Source organism: Microchirus variegatus, assembly GCF_963457635.1.
Source record: "Microchirus variegatus genome assembly, chromosome: 5".
Classification (NCBI taxonomy): domain Eukaryota; kingdom Metazoa; phylum Chordata; class Actinopteri; order Pleuronectiformes; family Soleidae; genus Microchirus; species Microchirus variegatus.
Genome location: NC_139806.1, coordinates 15,308,894 through 15,329,504, shown reverse-complemented (window position 1 = coordinate 15,329,504; position 20,611 = coordinate 15,308,894).

Below are 20,611 nucleotides of genomic sequence, written 5' to 3'. Positions count from 1 at the left end.
ACACACTGCGGATTGAGCCAGTCAGCTCCACGTGACTGGAAAAAAACATGAAGAAGCACAGACAAAAAGCTTCAGAAGTGAATTCTACTGTTGGAAAAAAACAGCAGTTTGACTAAATAAATGTTTCTTGTCCCTGCCCTGTTTGTGTACACACACAAACACTCCCAGTCAGGTCTGATAGTCTTGCTTGACAGAGCCTTAGGGCAGGTGAAGGATTCAGTATTCAAATATGTGGAACAATCACAATAACGCAACTTTTAAAATAGTCACACACTGGCGCTTTAAGGATACTCTGACCCTAATTTATTGCACATACAAGTTCATTTAAAATATCATCTTCCATGATTGTTTTTTATTTTTTTTTATTAATGTACAAATGTATTAGACCATGTGTCATAAAAGCGAGAAAACATACAAAGAACAAACTGAATTCTCCTTTTTATAATCAAATTTGAGTCGGCTCACTGGGCTTCTCCTCTGAGACGTCAGAACCACTAAAACTAATGTTTTTGCGAACTATAACTATAATTTCACATCTTAATTTACTATTTTATTTAATCAGTTAATTTGAAAATTCATGCATCACAATAATAGTTGTATTTTAGCATTACAGAATGTAATTTTGATTAAAGAGCTTCTGCACACTGGTGTATTAACCACTACAGAAACATAAAAACAATATTTTGATTTTACCAATGCTGTTAATTTAGTGCAGCTGTGGTTTTGGTGAAGTTCTAATAAATGAGTTATTTTAATATTTTAGCATTAAGTGGAACAAAACGTCTCCCATGGGCATTTGTAACTTAATATTTAATATTTTTGTTCCTTAGACATTGATGTGGCAGACCGTGGTACAAAACGAGGATTTTTCAGTTTTTAAATTGTTGTTTATGTGGCTTTCAGCACCTTGTTTGTATGATTATAAAGTAAGTGATCGCGCCCCTCGTGGCTCAGCCGAATGAATCTCTCCTCAGTCCGCTTGTTTGTCAGTGGGTACAGTTTTCCAGAAAGTGTGTTTAGCTGTTTTCTAGCCTGCAGCGTGAAGGACAGAAAGGGCTTTCTGTGTCTGCGGCCAAGCTCAGACATTTCGTAAGCTGTTCCTCGGTCTGGCCAATGAGCGTCTGCCTCAAGTGTCCCTCTCTTCCCACTCAGATACAAGGTCAGGTGACCAAATTCAGTCCAAGGACCTGCTTTCACTATTCAAGTCCTGTGTAAACACGGCGAGTCTGTCAATACCCACGTTGTTGACGCGGCAACTGTCAAGTGCTTCGTTTTCTCATCAAAACACTAATGTACTGTAATTCATAGCTCGTCCTACGAGAGAAAACACCTCTCACTCTTTTTCACAGAGCTCACTCTTAACTCACAGTGGTCATATTTGGTCGTCGTCGAAATCTTGAATATTTCCACGGGGGTTTCCATAGAGACGAGGCTGGAATAAACTATGAAAAAGTTAAAAGTAGCTCCACCTTGAACAGTCATGACAGTAAAAATGATGCAGAATTTCGCATAGAAATACCAATGAATATATTTGTCATTTTAAATTATTTTTTTAGTATTTATATTACTTTTTTTTATTATTTCCATTCGGCCAAGTTTCCATGTCTCATTTCTTAATCATTTTCTCTGAGTTCTCCAGTTTCCTCAAACAGTCCACAAACATGCAGATTAGGGGATTAGGCAAATTGGACACTCTGATGACCTGTCCAAGGTGTACCCCACCTTTCACCCTACATCACGGTACACCCAAAACATGCAGGATAGTGGCTCCCCAGGACCAGGAGTGAGAAACTGTGCCCTACGTCAGCTGGGATTGGCACCATGCAGCGCCCCTCATCGTTCGTGAACAGGCAAGGCAGGCAACTGCTTGGGGCCCCGAGCCGATAGGGGGCCCCTGACACTCGGAGTCTGAGGGCTGTTTTTACTGAAATGTGCAGTGTCCAGCCGCCTCCCCGTCCCCCTTAAAAAAACAATGGGCGATTTGCAATGACATCTCAGTAGGAAACCTCCCTAAAGGGGCCCCACCTCACTTTAACCTGTGTGAAGTTATCGTTCTGCAAGTTGGAAAATTAAGAGGATTATTTACAGTGTAATGCATATCTTTTTTTACTCAGTTTATATATGTTTTTTTTCAGTTATTTACAGTATTTTATTGTTCTATATATTTATATCGTTTTATAATGTGGGTTCTTTACAGTGTAAAGTATTTTTTTTACTAAGTTTATATAGTTTTTCAAAAGCTATTTACAGTATTGTATTGTTCTTTACATTTATATTTTTCATTCATTAATTTTGAAAAAAAAAAAAGATTTTGAAGTCATGCATTTTTCATTGGTGTCAGATTATTTATAACATAATGGTGATGAACACTGGTTGGAAGGGCCCCCTGGGAATATTTGCCTACGGCCCCTACAGACTCTAGAATCGCCTCTGCCCCTCATGTGGAGGATAAAGCAAGTAGAAGATGCCTTACAACTCACTTTCCTTATGGTGTGATATTTACATGAGCGTAACTTGTGTGTAGATCGCATCGTGCTGGTCCAGAAGAGGAGGCTTGAACTGGCACCTAAGGTAACTGATAGCAGGTTGTATCGCTGAGCGCAAACTACTGCTAGTTTGGTCCATCGTGATGAGATAAAATGGAATTAACAGGCTTGTAAATCGTTTATCTATGTGCTGCTTCTCTGGACATTTGCTCCCACGGTTATTTCCAACCTGAGTCTACATCTCACAGCTACTAAAATATATAATCCCTTCTCCTGCTGAGAAACATAACACAACCTTTGATGTTCATCCAGAATAAGATGGCGCTGGTTAGGTTGGGTTGCCGTTACTTGTCTTTTTGATATTATGTTAATTTATGATTTATTTAGAAATAGTGACACGTACATACATATATAAGTGTACATATACAGCATTGTTCTGTATGTAAATATGTCAGATTGTAGCCCAAGGCTTGATTCCGTGCGCAGTCCCTTGCCAGGTTTGGTGGAAGGGGAAAAAAAAAAGATGCTAAATACAGAGAGAACAAACAAAGATGAAGATGTAGAAACATGAACAACAATCAACAGAAGAGAGATAATGTGCTTTTTCCAAAAATGCAAAACAAATATATTGCACACAGTGAGCTGCACGTAGCACATAACAGTGTTGAACATATTCACAGGTTTCGAGAGGATATGAGCCACTCATTCACTTCTTTTTTTCTTAAATGGGGCAAAGCTGGAGCTTTCCCTGACAGGAAGCGGTGAACTGTTCCACCGTGAAATAACAAGACATTTTGACCCAAGGAGTACAACAGAAAGACTTTTCACGATGTCAGACCAGATGATGTTGCATGGTTTGTATTTGTATTCATTTATTTTCACATATTAAAAAGGAAAGACACAGTAAAATGTCCATGAGAATATGCAGGAGAAACCTCTCCAGGAGCTTTAAAAAACTGGCATTCTCCCGTGAACATCCATCCAAAACCAACAATCATAAACCTATGTGGAGGTGGGTGTCAGTCAGTCAGCAGTGTGAGGCAGTGAAGGTGTGAAGATGGCTCACGAAGCAGTCACAGGTGAGCTCACTGGCGCAGCTGGACCTGCTTTGTAATCATGCTCTCCCTTTATATGCTGCAGCGTTTATGAACCTGCAGGGAGACGGACTGCTGCACTGAAGAGGAAGAGCTCGGTGAGCTGTGATGAAACTGAGGCCGTGTCGGGGCCAAAATACTAGCACTGGAGTCTTTAACTTTGCATTATACATGTGTGTGCAGTTGTTCCTTGAAGTTTAATTAAAATAATGAGTTCTCTCAATGTTTGACGAGAGAACTCGGCGACGATAGTGAGACCTACTACAGCCTATTATGAGATTCTGCTGTTATCTCTCCCTGCGACAGTGGGTTATTGTTTCACCTTGCCATTGGGGTAATTTTTGACATTTCATCATCCAAGCAGGTCTAGGTGCAAGAATATAAAAGGAAACACAGTTTTTTTTGTGAGGAAGAATGACTTCTGTGCTGAAAAACCTATTAGAAGAAGAATGGATTAGGCAAATTGACTGTACGTGAAGGAGTGCTTAGTTGTTTGTCTCTCTTTCGCCCCATGTCAGTTGAGATTGGCACCAGCGGCCCTCGTGTGGAGGATAAAGCGATAGAAGATGGACAGTGGGAATCAAGAAGAGAGGAACTTTGGATGGTGAATAATAACTTCAAATGGAGGAGGGCAGCGTTCTACCTCCCCGTGCACAGCCTGCCAGAAATAATTAGAAGAAGAAAAACCAGTCCGTCGCACAAGTGAACAAGTCCGACGGTAATGAGGTAAAGTTACACGCCAAAAGAAAACACCTGTCGCCTGCAACTTCAGGCAATTATACACGACAAAACAACAACAATTACAAACTATTGTAAAAGGGGAAACACTGTTTTGACACAGATAAAGTAGTGAGGTCATGTGTAATGGAATCTTGAAACATTCAAAAGCTGCCCTGGGCAACATTTACCTGTTTAAGTCCAAATCTTTCACATCTGTCACCCACGGCCTGTTCATGTGTCTTGTTTTGTTTGAGTGTGTGTGTGTGTGTGTGTGTGTGGATAAAGGAAGGGTGGATGACGGAGCACTTCCTGTGTTGCACTCACTTCCTCTCAGATCTCTGAAATGTTGAAATGCATAATGCAGTTCCCCCTGAACATGTCAAAATAAACTGTCCCGTCATGACAAGGACATGACCTCAGTCATTCTTTTCAAACTCGAGCTTCCTGCAGTCTACTAGCACAACTCCTCCAATAACTCCAGTCACATTCGGTTTGAGTCATTTTCATAGCTTTCACATGTTAAGACACTTGGCAGCTGAATTTAGAATCAAAAAGATTAAATAAAAACCAATCTTGAAACCCCAGACAAGGCTCACCAGAGGGTCCAATCCGGCCCGCAGGTTGAATTTTAGAAAATTTCCCTTTATGAATAGAATCTAATTATAATGAGAAATACTATATTTGGCAGCTCTAGATACCTGTGACTAAATGTTTTGTCCCTTTGTAGATCCACTGTGACCTGTAAGTTAAAACCCAAAAAAATGAACCCACCCTCCAGAGTGGAAATCTTAAAAAACGCTCCGCTGTCGCGTTCCCGTCTAAAGGGTTGAAAACGCAGAAGTGTTTTCTGAGCTGCTCACGCTGGCACGAAGCTGAACCGGGGGCGAATGTGGTGCCAACTTCAGCGTCGTCACGCTGGCTATCCTCCTGTACGCGTTGATGTCAGATCCATGTGCAGTACAGCCAAACAACAACAAACATGTCGGATTCAATCCATCTATCCGACATTCAAGTTGCCTTAGCTGCTCTGATATCTATCCAGGAGTCATTTCAGCAATAACGCCGAGTTAATGTTGTGGTTTTCGACTGTGGGCTAATCAGCGCTACTAGAGAGAAGTAGAAGACCTAGCCACCTGGCATGCATACTACATCAAATTTCACACACTTTTGCGTCACCGTGCGCATGCAGATTTCCACCCAAAGATGCTCGTCTAAACGCAAAATAAAAAGTGGGAACGCAACGCCACTTTTGCGGTTTGTGTTCAGATCGTTGTCGTGTAAAGCCAGCCTTAGGTTTAGTTTTCTCCGCCATTGTAGTTCAGATGTAACTGACAACCCGTGGTTGCTCGGCAGCTGAGACTCTACTGGCTGCAATGATTGGTAGATGGCGGTAGGTGGCGCCACATGCCAAAACATGATTACAAAACATAAACATGATTTGCGGTCTGCAAAAGATTTTTTTGAATGTGAATATAATATTTTTTCTGTACTGTTGTTGGTGAGTTCAATATGTTATATGAACATTATTCCTGAGTCTCTACGAAGTATTAGGTGGATTTTATGGTCAGTTGCGTTAGATCTATTACATAATGCACCTTTAAGCGTTATATTTTTGAAATTGCACCCATTTTTCTCAAGGAATTTATATTTTGTAAAAAAGATACTTCACAGAATGTAAAACAAAGAGAACACTTTGGTGTCGTTTTGTTTATAGGGTATTATGCTATTATTTTTCTGTCAGGTTCACTTGAGATCACATTACACTGTATGTGGCCCCTGAACTAAAATGAGTTTGACACCCCTGATCTCTCCTCTTTAACTCTTATACCTCACTGAGCTTTCTGCTATTTTGGAAGATGTAGTAGAAGAAGCCTTTGACTGTAAGAAGCTGGTGCTGGACGATGCTGACCTTATAGCTCAAGCTGAGATGCGTCTAGTAGAAAAGAACAGCCACTGTGGCTGAAAAGCAAAGATCCCATCTGGACTCTTAGGTGACCACAAATGAGGCCAACCATGACCCACACACCCAGATTTCATCAGTCTGTGGTGGGATCACCTGCACTGAGGACATCCAGTATTGTGATTAAAGGCCCAAAACACACAAGGTGGTGCACAACTGAACAGTGCGTGTCCTACTGACAGCACCATCTGGTGGCCTTTGTCACTAACAACCACACACTCTGAAAAAGTGTAAAAGCACAGTGTCTGAATGAATCAGCTGATGAATTTGTGGAGCATCAAAATTCCTTGTCCTCAAGGTAATTAAATTAAGTATTTATGGACGATCAGAACTTGATCCATACATTTGCTACACTGCTAATCCTTTATGGATTTTGATTCAGATGTTTTATTTGCACAATTCTTTCATAGCAAATTGTCTTTTGCTTATTATTGAGCTAGGCAATGGAAAAATAAGAAAAAATTAATCTTAAATCTTTATGGTGCATAACAAAGATTGAACTAGGAAAACAAATCTGTGTGTGTTTGAGAACAGTACTGTACTCACTGTGACTATAATCACAATTAGGTTTAAGTTACTTAATTCATTAAATAAAAGTAAATGTCCCTTTGCAAATGGTTTAATGGTATGTTAAAGGGACACCGTGTAGTATTGATGGGTTTATATGACCCAAAATCCACTTTTATATACATATGTGCTCCTGCATTGTCTAGTCGCTGTATAATATTCTTTGTTTCATTTTCGTAGTGTTTCAAAAAGTCATGTAAAATAACATGGTCGCGGGCCGCTACTGCATTGCCACGACGTTTCTACCGGAGCCTGTAAGGACAAACGCGAGAGAACAAATCAAGCGTCGCTTTACTTGTAGCGGAAGTCCCGCCTCCACTCTCTCTGCTTCGTCTGCTACGGCCGCGGTAGCTCGCCCTCTCCCTCACCTCACGAACCTCATCTGCTGACACGGAGAAAGACGACAAGGACGACATTTGACCAGCTGCGGATACCGTAGTGCTCAGGGAAGGGAGGGGGTGAGCAGAGGAGCAGTTCTTTGTTGTGAATTTCAGCCTCTCCTCTAGATGGCACTATAAACTACTTACTTCACCTTTAAGGGTTCTTCAAAAGTAAACTTGTTTTGCATTTGACTCGAATACATATCAAAGGAAAATGCAAAGAAAAAAATGCTTTAATTTTCTTTTAATCATGGCACAGTTTGTGTAGTTTGAGTTATAACAGCATTATTGATTCAAATCACCGTGGACACATTTTTGAATTTACAAACTGGCAAAAAAAAAATCCTGATTTTATAGCAACATTACAGCAGGTTTATCAATTCTGATGTTACCTTCCTGTTTAGTTGTTTGTCATTCACTTAAAGACTCTCTACTAATGAATCTCTAGTCATTTTAAAAATTACTCGTCAATATACCCGATATGTACTCTGAAATGCATATGGATACGGATATGGACATGGATAAAGAAGAATTTGGCGCTCATGGCCACCTGATCTCCCGGATTAAGACGGACAACCATGCCACGGCTTCCATCTCCGGTCTGGTCGAGCACAGCTGGCATCTGTTCTCCGTTCTTCAGCAGACGCAGCGTCACCAGCTGAGCTGGGCAATCCTCAGAAAAGAAGCTGAAGCGATACTGTCCACTCAGTGGTGCAGTGAAAAGACCTGAGGACGATGAAGAGGAAGAGTTAAGCATCTTCCAAGTACAGGAACAGTCAAATCACAGTGGAAAATGTTACCTGTTAAAGGGTCGTACACTCCTACGTCTGCGTGGACGTGTTTGATCTCAACAGTGGAGGCTCTGGCGTGTTCAACATTGCCGACGGATGCTTGAATTTCCAGATGATTAACTGGAGAATCTACATAAAGAAAAAGAGAAAAGTGACTTTGTGTGTACGAGCGAATTAAAAAGTACAGATTTCAAGAGCAACACATTTATAAAACAACACAAAGACACTATTGTAAGAAATAAATAGCACGACTGTATTCTTACCTGCAGCTTGTGGGCCTCGCTGCTGGGCGTTAGCCACACACAGGCTGAAGAGGGATAAACCCAACACGGCCAACGAGGTCTTCATGTTCATCATGGCTCTACTTGCTCTGCTTCTCCTCTTCTCACTGTGTCTTATTTATACCACACACAGAAGGAAATACCCTTGAGAGTCCCAGCTTAATCCAAATTACACGATAAGGAAGAGTATGATAAGACATTTTGACATTTGCCGTCTTTACAGTCAGCGGCTGACTGCATTTACTTAATGATAAGGTTTTGGCAGTGCACACGAAAGGCAGTGCATTATAGGATTCAGTCTGACGGGAACATGAATTTTTGTCTCCACAAATGCCAAACTAATGGCTCACTAAATAAAAACAGTTTGCTGATAGTTGCACAAGTATTTAAAAAATATTGACACCACTTATTTGTGACCCTCTTTAAAGTTAAAATGAACCTCAACATTTAGCAGTTAGAGTTGACATTTCTTCAGTTTCATCCATCCATCCATTTTCTACCGCTGTATCCTCCACAGGAGGGTCACAGGGGGCGCTGTGCCAATCTCAGTGGACATAGGGCGATAGGCGGGGTACACCCTGGACAGTTCGCCAGTCCCTGTCAATTTTATATCCACAGAAATTGTTCCGTTTAATCTTTTCTTCCCCTGCAGTATTGCATTGCTGCCGGCAGAAGTCAGATGGTCTACAAGTGCAGAAGAATCACCATGGTGTTAAAGGGAAAAGTGAAGAAAAGACCCACCGTGTCCAGGAACTGAAATAGATTAAATGCTGCCTCCCTCTGTGCACACAGAGTGGGAGGATATAGCAGACACACTGACATCTCTCCCACATTAATCCAACACTTGATTTCCATGTACAGTCTATGCAGTCATTCAACTGGTGTTGGTGTGGTCATGGTTATTTCATGCTACCAGATTACACTCATCAGTCACACCTTTAGGTTCATCTGTTCAAACCAAGCACATGACAGCAGCTCAGTGCATTTAGACATGTTGACGTGTTCAAGACGATCTGCTGAAGTTCAAACCGAGCATTAGAACGGAGTGGAATGGTGGTCTATGGGATTTTGAACGTGTCATTGTTGTTGGTAATTCAGTATTTCAGGAACTGCTGATCTACAAGGATTTTCATACACAACCATCTCTAGCCCTTTAAGCCCTAAGCCTATTTTTCTGAGGCCTCAGCTCGAAAATTGCAACCAAAAGGTCTATTTGAATACTTCGGGTGTCATAGTAAAGGGAACACTTGTGGGATTGGCTAAGATGCGTAAATATCAGTACATGTGTTACTGGTGAAGAGTAAATGAAGATGGCACGCAAAAAAATTAAAAGAAGTCAGGTTCGCCTGAAAAAAAAAAGAAGCCATTTCAGGATGAGCATCTCTTTGGAATTATGCAGCTGCAGCTATAAACTTCATGTAAACTTCACATCATCATGTCATCTCTGCAAAGTTTGACTTTGATCAAGTGAAGCAGAACAAAATTAGAGAGGTTTTAAAACAGAGAGTACAGGCGAGGTCTCGTTTGTCACGTTTTAGAAACATCTGTGCCATTTGTAGTTTTTCATGAAACTCATTTCAAACTACTGTTTTCACTGGCTGCTGACTTTGTATAAGGTTATGCTTCCCCAAGGGTTGTTACGTCAGCTAGAGAAGAGGAATGTTTTGAGTGTAACACAGGAAGTCAGATTCCTGTTTAGACTGAAAAAAAAAATTGTTTGCCTGGATAAACATCAAAGGTAAGAATAATTTGCAGTTGTCATTTGGCGAACTGATTTCTATTGTCTTTATTCTTTGGCTTTTACCTCTGTAATGCTTTGTCGAAGACTGCTTTGAGTGTGTTTTGGACGGAGTATTGGATCGTTAGATCCAGAAATGCGGCAAGTAGGTTGCGCAGTGGATGTTTGACAATATGTAATTTAGTTGTTATTTGAGCTGTGTTTGTCACATTTCAAATATATCACTATATCACCCTGTAGCCCAGATTATTCTGTTTAATTTGATGCCAGGAGTCAATATATTCTCTCAAGTTTCACTTTTCACGCAACCTTGTTTACGAATTCTTGATGAATAATGTTTCTGAATCCCCCAATTGGGTTTAAAGGGAAAGTCCATCTCTCAATGCCCAACACTGTCTTGTCTAAACTTAACTTGATTGTTGTATTTCTGCTCCTGGTTTCTCTCTCTTTTGTCGCTCCCTCCCCCATTTTCTTCTCCCTTCCTCTCCTCTGTCCCCCATTTTTCCTTTCACCTCAACCGGTCGAGGCAGATGGCTGCACATCTTTGAGTCTGGTTCTGTCTGTTAAAAGGGAGTTTTTTCTCTCCACTGATGCCTAGTTTGCTTATTGTGTGAACAGTTGGGTTTCTCTGCTCTATAACATTGTAAATGTTTCTGCTTTACTGTGTACAGAGCCCTGAGATAATGTATGTTGTTTTCCACCGCTTCATCCACCCAAAAAACACTTTGGGATTTTTAAAATCCGATTAATCGAGGAATAATTGGTAGAATACTCAATTATAAAAATATTCAATTGCTACAGCCCTAGTCCATTTAGTTGCACTTTTATATTTCAATGTTTGTTTTGTAAGCGTTATCTCCCCGTTTCTTATTAACTATGACGTGTGCTGCTGCCTTTTATGGCCAGGTCACCCTTGTGAAAGAGATCTCGATCTCAATGGGTCTTTTATCTGGTTAAATAAAGGTTAAAATCCTGTTCACCAACAATTTCTCTCTGACAAATTGCTGCACTTGCATCAACTCAACACACAAACCACATGTTATAAAACTGGTGGACCTCCATACTTCTGATAGAAACCACACTGGAAGTTGACCTCCATAAAGGAAAATAGTCTTCATCGTACAAGCTAGTGTGAGCATTTAGGTTTAGGTGTCTTACAGACCAACTTATCTTACCAAGGTCAGTTTCTAGGTCAATCAAATAGTCAGCGTATATGTGTGTACTAGTGCATTGCCTGTAGGAAGTATCTATTGCTATTGTGGGAGCTGAAGAAGATTTTTCAGTTATGGTAATGCATGATAATGAATGTAGAGGCTAACTGTCGTGGCTGACAATCACAACAGCTAGCTACGCTAATGCTAATCGAAAATTTGATAAATGGTGTTGTGCCTAATGAGGTTGCACAGTGTTTGTATTATGTTAGCCCTACGCTAATGCCAATCGTAGCCTCACTAGCTTACCTTTGGTAACAGGTTCGCCAAGTTAGCCGCAAAATAGTAGCATGCTAATGCTAAATAAATACTGTATGTGCTTCCGTTTTGGTGAATGGACACCGACTTAGTCTTTTCAGTATAACACCATGTTCTGCGGTGAACCGTGCCTTTCTTACGTAGTGCCAAAACCTTATCACCAAGTAAATGTAGTCAGCCACTGACTGTAAAGACGGCAAAAAGCCAAAATTTATTATCATACTCGTCCTTATCGTTTAATTTGGATTAATCTGGGACACTCAAGGGTATTTCTTTCTGTGTGTGGTATAAATAAGACACAGTGAGAAGAGGAGAAGCAGAGCAAGTAGAGCCACGATGAAGATGAAGACCTCGTTGAACGTGTTGGGTTTATCCCTCTTCAGCCTGTGTGTGGCTAACGTCCTACAGCGAGGCCCGCAAGCTGCAGGTAAGAATACAGTCGTGCTATTTGTTCTGAATTAAAACATACCTCTCTAGAAATGTAATGAATAATAATAACAATAATAATAATAATAATAATATGTTACAGTATAAAAACAAACATGTCATAAAGCCATGTCTAACTTTACTCTTCTCAAATTGTAATATTTTCTACCATGTATTTATTTCTTACAATAGTGCCTTTATGTTGTTTTATAAATGCTCGTACACACAAAGTCGATAAATAAAGGGGTCACTTTTTTCTTTATGTAGACTCTCTAGGTAATCCACTGGGAATGGAAGCATCCACTGGCTATGATGGACTCTTCAGAGCCTCCACTGTTGAGATCACAGACGTCCACACAGACATAGGAACATACGACCCTTCAACAGGTAACATTTTCCACCATGATTTGACTGTTCCTGTACTTGGAAGATGCTTAACTCTTCCTCTTCATCGTTCTCAGGTCTTTCCACTCACTGAACCATTGCCCACCTCAGCTGGTGACTCTGCGTTTACTGAATGGACAACAGAAGGTGGCACAGCCAACTGTGCTCCACCAGACTGGAGATAGAAGCAGTGTTGAGAGAGGAAGCAGTGGCATGGTTGACCATCCTAATCCGGGAGATAAGGTGGCAATGAACGTCACATTCTTCTTGGATTTACATTTCAGAGTCCATATTGAGTATATTGAAGAGCAAGTTTTAAACTTACTAGAGATTTGTTTTAGTGTTTTGGTGAATGACAAACAACTAAACAGGAAGGTAACATCATAATTGATAACCCTGCTGTAATGTTGCTGTAAAATCAGTGTTTTTTTGTTTTTTTGCCAGTTTGTAAATTGAAAAATGTATCTACAGTGATTTCAATCAATAATGCTGTTATGACTCAAACTACACAAACTGTGCCATGATTAAAAGAAAATTAAAGGGTCTTTCTCTTTGCATTTTCCTTTAATATGTGTTCGAGTCAAATGCAAAACAAGTTTACTTTTGAAGAACCCTTAACATACCATTAAACCATTTGCAAAGGGGCATTTACTTTTAATTAATGAATTAAGTAACTTAAACCTAATTGTGATTATAGTCACAGTGAGTACAGTACTGTTCTTAAACACACAGTTATGAATTAGATTTGTTTTCCTAATTAAATCTTTGTCATGCACCATGTAAAAGATTTAAGATAATTTTTTTGTTATTTTTCATTGCCTAGCTCAATAAAAATCAAAAGAAAATGTACAATGAATGATTTGTGCAAATAAAAAACCTGAATCCATAAAGGATTAGCAGTATAGCAAATGTATGGATCAAGTTCTGATCATCCATAAATACTTAATTTAATTACCTTGTGGACAAGGAATTTTGATGCTCCACGAATTCATCAGCTGATTCATTCAGACACTGTGCTTTTACACTTGTTGATTTTTCAGAGAGTGTGGTTGTTAGTGACAAAGGCCACCAGATGGTGCTGTCAGTAGGACCCACACTGTTCAGTTGTGCACCACCTTGTGTGTTTTGGGCCTTTAATCACAATACTGGATGTCCTCAGTGCAGGTGATCCCACCACAGACTGATGAAATCTGGATGTGTGGGTCATGGTTGGCCTCATTTGTGGTCACCTAAGAGTCCAGATGGGATCTTTGCTTTTCAGCCACAGTGTCTGTTCTTTTCTACTAGACGCATCTCAGCTTGAGCTATAAGGTCAGCATCGTCCAGCACCAGCTTCTTACAGTCAAAGGCTGTTACCAACCCTGTGAAGTCCCGTGAGACAAACTATGTTTTGTAAACTGTGGGCTATATAAATAAAGATTGATTGATTGATTGATTGATTCTACTACATCTTCCAAAATAGAAGAAAGCTCAGTGAGGTATAAGAGTTAAAAAGGAGAGATCAGGGGTGTCAAACTCATTTTAGTTCAGGGGCCACATACAGTGTAATGTGATCTCAAGTGAACCTGACAGAAAAATAATAGCATAATACCCTATAAACAAAAAGGACTCCAAATTGTTCTCTTTGTTTTACATTCTATGACCTATTTACCTAAAAATAGGTGCAATTTCAAAAATATCACGTGCAAGTTTTCCATTTAAACATGTGCATTACAACTTACAGATCACAGTGGATCTACAAAGGGACAAAACATTTAGTCACAGGTATCTGGAGCTGACAAATATAGTATTTCTCATTATAATTACATTCTATTCATAATGGGAATTTTTCAAAAATTCATCCTGTGGGCCGGATTGGACCCTCTGGTGAACCGGTTCTGACCCGTGGACCGTATGTTCGTCACCACTTGGCTAGATGCTTCTTTCTCTCCCTTCCAGATGCAGGGTTGAGCGAATGAGAGAGCTTGTCTGGGGTTTCAAGATTGTTTTTATTTCATCTTTTTGGTCCTATGTTCAGCTGCTGTGTCTTAATATGTGAAAGCTATGAAAATGGAAAACTAAATTTGCCTGGAGTAATTGGATGAGTTAGTTAGTATGTTAGTAGGGCTGTTGCAAATTTGCAACTTATGACGATCTACTGATGCAGTTGATGCTGCCAATGAATGATTTAACTACATAAAATTACTCCATCAAATTATCAGATAAACTCTATAGTGAAACGTGTACAGTGACATCTATTCATCCTTTTTTCCCCAATTCAAGTCTATTCTGCTAATCCTTTATAGATTTTGATGAGCAGCTGCAGTTGGTTCACACAAACTGGAGATCATGAAAACTCCACACACACACAGTCCAACTTGGATTTGCACCCCGACTCTTTTGTTATTTGGTGACCACAGTGCTGCAGATGACCTGATCTCATAAAGACAATGCACTTATGTCTCATAGACATTCTCACTTAATTCATTACTTAAAAGTGAATGTCCCTTTACAAATGGTTTAATGGTATGTTAAGGGTTTTTCAAATGTTGTTTTGCATTGGACTCAAATACATATCAAAGGAAAATGCAAAGAAAAAGATGCTTCAATTTTCTTTAATCATAGCACAGTTTGTGTAGTTTGAGTCATAACAGCATTACTGATTTGAATCACTGAAGATACATTTTTCAATTTACAAACTGGCAAAAAACACTGATTTCACAGCAACATTACTGGTAGCACTAAAACAAATCTCTCGTAAGTTTAAAACTTACTCGTCCATATACCCGATATGGACTCTGAATAAATGGAAATGGAAATCCAAGAAGAATTTGGCGCTCATGGCCACCTGATCTCCCGGTTTAAGATGGACAACCATGCCACTGCTTCCTTTCTCAACGCTGCTTCCATCTCCGGTCTGGTCGATCTGTTCTCCATTCTTCAGCAGATGCAGCGTCACCAGATGAGCTGGGCAATCCTCAGAAAAGAAGCTGAAGCGATACCGTCCAAAAAATGGGGCAGTGAAAAGACCTGAGGACGATGAAGAGGAAGAGTTAAGCATCTTCCAAGTACAGGAACAGTCAAATCACAGTGGAAGATGTTACCTGTTAAAGGGTCGTACACTCCTACGTCTGCGTGGACGTGTTTGATCTCAACAGTGGAGGCTCTGGCGTGTTCAACATTGCCGACGGTTGCTTGAATTTCCAGATGATTAACTGGAGAATCTACGTAAAGAAAAGAAAAAAAGTGACTTTGTGTGTACGAGCGAATTAAAAAGTACAGATTTCAAGAGCAACACATTTATAAAACAACACAAAGACACTATTGTAAGAAATAAATAGCACAACTGTATTCTTACCTGCAGCTTGTGGGCCTCGCTGCTGGGCGTTAGCCACACACAGGCTGAAGAGGGATAAACCCAACACGGCCAACGAGGTCTTCATGTTCATCATGGCTCTACTTGCTCTGCTTCTCCTCTTCTCACTGTGTCTTATTTATACCACACACAGAAGGAAATACCCTTGAGTGTCCCAGATTAATCCAAATTACACGATAAGGAAGAGTATGATAAGACATTTTGACATTTGCCGTCTTTACAGTCAGTGGCTGACTGCATTTACTTAATGATAAGGTTTTGGCACTACACGGGAAAGGCAGTGCATTATTGGATTCAGTCTGACGGGAACATGAATTGTTGTCTCCACAAATGCCAAACTAATGGCTCACTAAATAAAAACAGTTTGCTGATAGTTGCACAAGTATTTAAAAAATATTTACACCACTTATTTGTGACCCTCTTTAAAGTTAAAATGAACCTCAACATTTGACATTTTTTCAGTTTCATCCATTTTCTACCGCTGTATCCTCCACAGGAGGGTCACAGGGGGCGCTGTGCCAATCTCAGTGGACATAGGGCGATAGGCGGGGTACACCCTGGACAGTTCGCCAGTCCCTGTCAATTTCATATCCACAGAAATTGTTCCCGTTTTATCTTTTCTTCCCCTGCAGTATTGCTGCCGGCAGAAGTCAGATGGTCTACAAGTGCAGAAGAATCACCATGGTGTTAAAGGGAAAAGTGAAGAAAAGACCCACCATGTCCAGGAACTGAAATAGATTAAATGCTGCCTCCCACTGTGCACACAGAGTGGGAGGATATAGCAGACACACTGACATCTCTCCCACATTAATCCAACACTTGATTTCCATGTACAGTCTATGCAGTCATTCAACTGGTGTTGGTGTGGTCATGGTTATTTCATGCTACCAGATTACACTCATCAGTCACACCTTTAGGTTCATCTGTTCAAACCAAGCACATGACAGCAGCTCAGTGCATTTAGACATGTTGACGTGTTCAAGACGATCTGCTGAAGTTCAAACCGAGCATTAGAAAGGGGGAGGAATGGTGGTCTATGGGATTTTGAACGTGTCATGGTTGTTGGTAATTCAGTATTTCAGGAACTGCTGATCTACAAGGATTTTCATACACAACCATCTCTAGCCCTTTAAGCCGTAAGCCTATTTTTCTGAGGCCTCAGCTCGAAAAATTGCAACCAAAAGGTCTATTTGAATACTTCGGGTGTCATAGTAAAGGGAACACTTGTGGGATTGGCTAAGATGCGTAAATATCAGTACATGTTATACTAGTGAAGAGTAAAAGAAGATGGCACGCAAAAAAATTAAAAGAAGTCAGGTTCACCTGGAAAAAAGTCATTTCAGGATGAGAATCTCTTTGGAATTATGCAGCTGCAGCTATAAACTTCATGTAAACTTCACATCATCATGTCATCTCTGCAAAGTTTGACTTTGATCAAGTGAAGCAGAACAAAATTAGAGAGGTTTTAAAACAGAGAGTACAGGCGAGGTCTCGTTTGTCACATTTTAGAAACATCTGTGCCATTTGTAGTTTTTCATGAAACTCATTTCAAACTACTGTTTTCACTGGCTGCTGACTTTGTATAAGGTTATGATTCCCCTAGGATTGTTACGTCAGCTAGAGAAGCAAAATGTTTTGAGTGTAACACAGGAAGTCAGATTCCTGTTTTGTTTAAACTGAAAAAAAAATAGTTTGCCTGGATAAACATCAAAGGTAAAATTAATTTAAAGTTGTCATTCCGTGAACCGATTTCTATTGTCTTTATTGTTTGGCTTTTACCTCTGTAATGCTTTGTCATAGCCTGCTTTGAGTGTGTTTTGGACAGAGTATCGGATTGTTAGATCCAGAAATATGGCGAGTGGGTTGTACAGCGGATCCGTACGAAGTTTGATGTATAATATGTAATTTAGTTGTTAGTTGAGCTGTATTTGTCACATTTCAAATAGGTCTATACCGCCCAGAGTCAGTATATTCTCCCAAGTCTCACTTTTCACGAAACCTTGTTTACGAATTCTTCATGAAGAATAGCTATGGGTCCCCCAATCGGGTGTATGGGCAAAGTCCATATCTGGATGTCTTGTCTAAACTTATAATTTACTCCTTGCATTTCTGCTCCTGGTCTCTCTCCCTTTTGCCGCTACCTCACCCCCCTCTTTTCCCATCTCTCCTCCTTTTCTTCTCCCTTCCTCTCCTCTGTTCCCCATTTTTCCTTTGACCTCAACCGGTCGAGGCAGATGAGTCTGGTTCTGAGTCTGGTTCTGTCAGAGATTTTTTCCTGTTAAATCGATTTTTTCCTCTCCACTGAAGCCTAGTTTGCTTATTGTGTAAACTGTTGGGTTTCTCTGCTCTCTATAACATTGTACATGTTTCTGCTTTACTGTGTACAGAGCCCTGAGATAATGTGTGTTGTTTTCTACCACTTCATCCACCCAAAAAGCAATTTGTGATTTTTTTTTTTAAATCCAATTACTCGATTAATCGAGGAATAATTGGTAGAATACTCAATTATAAAAACATTCTATAGCTACAGCCCTAGTCCATTTAGTTGCACTTTTATATTTCAATGTTTGTTTTGTAAGAGTTATCTCCCCGTTTCTTATTAACTATGACGTGTACTGCTGCCTTTTATGGCCAGGTCATCCTTGTGAAAGAGATCTCGATCTCAATGGGTCTTTTATCTGGTTAAATAAATGTTAAAATCCTGTTCACCAACAATTTCTCTCTGACAAATTGCTGCACTTGCATCAACTCAACACACAAACCACATGTTATAAAATTGGTGGATCTCCATACTTCTGATAGAAACCACACTGGAAGTTGACCTCCATAAAGAAAAATAGTCTTCATTATACAAGCTTGTGTGAGCATTTAGGTTTAGGTGTCTTACAGACCAACTTATCTTACCAAGGTCAGTTTCTAGGTCAATCAAATAGTCAGCATTAGAGTCTCTCTGAGCTTACTTGTATACAGGTGCATGTCATGTTATAGCCCACTGAGGTCAAGTGAACTTCTCACAACAATCAGTGAAAGCGTGTTTATATACAGTAGTACTAGTGCAGTGCCCATAGGAAGTATCTATTCTTATAGTGCCACCTGAATGGACAACAGAAGGTGGCACATCCAACTGTGCTCCACCAGACTGGAGATAGAAGCAGTGTTGAGAGAGGAAGCAGTGGCATGGTTGTCCATCTTAATCCGGGAGATAAATAAAAAGCAAAAGAAAATTTGCAATGAATGATTTGTGCAAATAAAAAACCTGAATCCATAAAGGATTAGCAGTGTAGCAAATGTATGGATCAAGTTCTGATCATCCATAAATACTTAATTTAATTACCTTGTGGACAAGGAATTTTGATGCTCCACGAATTCATCAGCTGATTCATTCAGACACTGTGTTTTTACACTTGTTGATTTTTCAGAGTGTGTGGTTGTTAGTGACAAAGGCCACCAGATGGTGCTGTCAGTAGGACGCACACTGTTCAGTTGTGCACCACCTTGTGTGTTTTGGGCCTTTAATCACAATACTGGATGTCCTCAGTGCAGGTGATCCCACCACAGACTGATGAAATCTGGGTGTGTGGGTCATGGTTGGCCTCATTTGTGGTCACCTAAGAGTCCAGATGGGATCTTTGCTTTTCAGCCACAGTGGCTGTTCTTTTCTACTAGACGCATCTCAGCTTGAGCTATAAGGTCAGCATCGTCCAGCACCAGCTTCTTACAGTCAAAGGCTTCTTCTACTACATCTTCCAAAATAGCAGAAAGCTCAGTGAGGTATAAGAGTTAAAAAGGAGAGATCAGGGGTGTCAAACTCATTTTAGTTCAGGGGCCACATACAGTGTAATGTGATCTCAAGTGAACCAGAAAAATAATAGCATAATACCCTATAAACAAAAAGGACTCCAAATTGTTCTCTTTGTTTTACATTCTATGACCTATTTACCTAAAAGTAGGTGCAATTTCAAAAATATCACGTGCAAGTTTACCATTTAAACATGTGCATTACAACTTACAGATCACAGTGGATCTACAAAGGGACAAAACATTTAGTCACAGGTATCTGGAGCTGACAAATATAGTATTTCTCATTATAATTACATTCTATTCATAATGGGAATTTTTCAAAAATTCATCCTGTGGGCCGGATTTGACCCTCTGGTGAGCCGGTTCTGGCCCGTGGACCGTATGTTCGTCACCACTGGGCTAGATGCTTCTTTCTCTCCCTTCCAGATGCAGGGTTGAGCGAATGAGAGAGCTTGTCTGGGGTTTCAAGATTGTTTTTATTTCATCTTTTTGGTCCTATGTTCAGCTGCTGTGTCTTAATATGTGAAAGCTATGAAAATGGAAAACTAAATTTGCCTGGAGTAATTGGATGAGTTAGTTAGTATGTTAGTAGGGCTGTTGCAAATTTGCAACTTATGACGCTCTAATGGTGCCGCTAATCCTTTATAGATTTTGGTGAGCAGCTGCAGTCGGTTCACACAAACTGGAGATCATGAAAACTCCACACACACACAGTCCAACTTGGACTTGCACCCAGCCTCTTTTGTTATTTGGTGACCACAGTGCTGCAGATGACCTGATCTCATAAAGACAATGCACTTATGTCTCATAAACATTCTCACTTAATTCATTACTTAAAAGTGAATGTCCCTTTACAAATGGTTTAATGGTATGTTAAGGGTTTTTCAAATGCTGTTTTGCATTGGACTCAAATACATATCAAAGGAAAATGCAAAGAAAAAGATGCTTCAATTTTCTTTAATCATAGCACAGTTTGTGTAGTTTGAGTCATAACAGCATTACTGATTTGAATCACTGAAGATACATTTTTCAATTTACAAACTGGCAAAAAACACTGATTTCACAGCAACATTACTGGTAGCACTAAAACAAATCTCTCGTAAGTTTAAAACTTACTCGTCCATATACTCGATATGGACTCTGAAAAAATGGAAATGTA